At 39.5% G+C, this 3222-nt stretch overlaps 1 pseudogene; it reads right to left on the bottom strand.

Moving 5' to 3' along the window:
* Positions 1–414: 414 nt before the first annotated feature.
* Positions 415–2805, bottom strand: LOC141763328 (uncharacterized; annotated as a pseudogene).
* Between the last annotated feature and the right edge of the window lie 417 nt (positions 2806–3222).

The raw sequence follows: 3222 nt of genomic DNA, 5'->3' as shown, positions 1-3222 counted from the left end.
TTCCTGCTGCTGACTTTCAGCCCCTGATCTGTCTGAACAGCCTCAACTCTACTGCAGTACATGAGAGGAAAGCAGGACCTCTAGTGGCCATGTTGTGCAACTGCTGCTAAAAATATACAGCAGACATTCAATGTAAACTCTGTTAGTGTTTCAACTCCTACTCTATATATCTTGATCTTCATATGAAGTTTAATGCAGTTTATAGTCTAAATATGAAAAAAACAAAAAGCAGCAGCAGAAAATGTATATATAAAAACAAAGGATGCTTCATCTGGATGCAACAGTGAATTAAAACTATCACCTAAATTATATTTCAAAATCAAAACTACTGATCTGCTGGAATCAATGAACTGGTGCAGACATGTTCTCTGTGTTGTGGCACTAACAGTCTTGTGGGTTATTCTGTGGTACTAATTAGTTAACTGAGTTAAAAGATAACTTTCTTCCTTTCAGAGATGATGGTTTTGGGTGGTTGTGGTTTTTATCTTTCTCAGTAGACGTCTGTAGCCGCAGCTCGTTCACTTCCTTCATTAAAGGTGTTTTGAACCTTCAGATAAAAACAAAATATTAGTCAGTTTCCAAATAATTCAGAACAACAGTGATGTGGATAAACATGCAGACTATGAATACACAATGTATCGTAAGTTGGTAGCCTGGTTCACCACCAACATCTCCCATTTGGATTCCTCCAATTCAGTCTGATTATCAAGCTAGTTGGTAGGTAGGAAAGTGAAGCCCCCAAATAAACAGAGTGAAGACGGATTAAAGAGGACCTATTGTGCTCATTTTCAGGTGCATACTGTATTTTGGGTTTCTACTAGAACATGTTTACATATTTTAAAGTTCAACAAACGCTTTATTTTTCTCATGCTGGCTGTTCTGCAGCACCTCTTTACACCCTCTGTCTGAAACACTCTGTTTGAGCCCCCCCCCCCTCCCAAAAAGCCCAGTCTGCTCTGATTGGTCAGCTGGACCAAACTCTTCGGGATCTGCTCCAGCTCTGCATTAACTTGCTTTGTTTAAGGGCGTACCAAACTAGCAGTTATGCAAACGTGTTACTTAGTGACATCACCACGTTACGGAAGAAAAGGTGGGGCTTCAAACAAGGTGTTTCAGGCAGCTCAGGAGCAGAGTTTCTCTCTTTGGCGTGGACTTTGGGCTTTGTAACTTTGCAGACCTTTTACATGCACACAAAACTATATATCACACTAAAGGCAAAAGGAAAAAGCATAAAAGGTCCTCTTTAAATCATTTTTGCAAAGAAACAAAAATATGTACAAGTGAAAAATGAATAAATTGACTCACTCATCAGTGTCTTTGATTGCTTTTTGTGGTGTCTTGTTCTACTCAGAGTCCTTGTGTGACCGACTGAAGGATTTAAGAAAAGTCAAAGATTAATTTGTGGGTTTTGTCTGAAAAGATCTCAATCAATCATGAGCATAATAACTGTGAGACAGCGGTATTATAACAAGACAGGTGTTCAGGGCTTCTTGAAGTGAAAAACATGAGTGCCAGTTCTCTTATTCACATGTCTCACAGTAATAAGTTTATAATTACCGGTTCCGATGTTTCCGTACAAGCAGGGTGGTGACGACTGCAGCAACAAAACAAACATAAACCACGAACACGATGATCAGAGTGAAATCTGTAAGAAAAGAGGGATATTATTGGTGACACTCATTCATAAAGCAACTACAGATCAAATGGTATTATTGATCTGAGACCACCTAAAGGTAAAATGATAGAAATCCTCGCTGTTATTAGATCCAGATTCCAACAGACCTGAGCTATAGAGTATTTATGAATCAGGATGTTTGGAAGTGTTTCTCACCATCAGCAGACAACTGTTTGACCTCAGGAATCATCATAGACACCTCTATCTGAGGACCAGAGAGCACTCTCACTGCACATCCAACCTGTGTGCTGTTGCCATGTAGACCAGACAGCTCAGCTGTAGTGGTGACAGTGACTGTGCCGTTGGTGTTGGTGACACTGGTAGAGTTATAGTGAGGGACAGTCAGTGTTACTGTGGGAGCAGGTCGAGCTGTGGCTGAGCAGGACACAACTGTTGATTCTCTGACGTGAAGAAAGGGTCCATGCAGCTCTGTAAAAATAAAATATTTAAATGATAAAACATTACAGAGAAGACAGAGAGTTATGGAAATGTCTCTAATAACACAGCAGGTTCTCACCATAGAGCTGCAGGCAGGTTGTAGCAATGAGAGCACCTTCAGAGAAGGTGTTAAACATACAGCGATAGCACCCTTCATCCTCCTCCATCACCCTCCTGATAACTATGGAGCTGTTCTGCAGTCCAGCATCTTTAAACTGCAGCTTACTCTGAAAACCAGCATGCACTCTTTCACCAAATCGTTCACTGTAAGTAGCCATGTTCTTCTCTCCCTCTGGTAAAATCTTCTGCCATGTGACTTGCAGAACATCTCTAGATTGCATCAGGTGACAGGTTAAGGAGGCCTCATCTCCTACAGCTGCCTCCACAGTGTGCTGGGTCTCTATCAGATCTGTTAGACCTGCAGGAGATGACAGCTCACATTGTGTTAGGATGTATTTTTCCCTTTGCAAAATATGATATAAATAATAAATTAACCAATGCAAAATCATTAGCCACCAAAACGATGTGCAACAGACAATAAACATGCAGGAATCACACAGCTGTGCTTTCAGATTAAGACAAATAAATGATATAATGTCTAGACCTTTATAACATTGCTATATCATCTCTTTCTCACCTTTCTGAAAGACTCCCAACACACAAAGGAAATGTAAGACTGCACGGTCCGCCATTATTGTTCCACGCTGTACTGAATCTACCGTCAAACTTTAGTGGAAGTGAAAGTTTATGAAGATCCAGGCCGCGGATCAGTCAGGGAGAAGGAATGATCTTTTCTCCTTTCTTTTTTTCTCCAACAAGCACACTAGATGGTGCTATCACCTCACAGGACATTTCCTTGTTTTAACTCTCCAAAGTTCTATGTCTTGGTTTTTTTAAATTTGTGTCTGTGTTCCATGATGTATATTTACAGATAATTAAATGGCCCTAGAACTATCCATATGTATACATATATATAAATATAGACACATATAGATATACATTTATATGTGGTATACAGTATATATGCATATATCTACACATACTGTAGATATACATATATACACACATATATATGTATACATTTATGCACATATATATACACACACACT

The sequence above is a fragment of the Sebastes fasciatus genome, chromosome 24 (genome assembly GCF_043250625.1).
Source record: "Sebastes fasciatus isolate fSebFas1 chromosome 24, fSebFas1.pri, whole genome shotgun sequence".
Lineage (NCBI taxonomy): Eukaryota > Metazoa > Chordata > Actinopteri > Perciformes > Sebastidae > Sebastes > Sebastes fasciatus.
The sequence above is the reverse complement of the archived record's forward strand: the minus strand, read 5'-3'. Positions and strand labels throughout refer to the sequence as shown.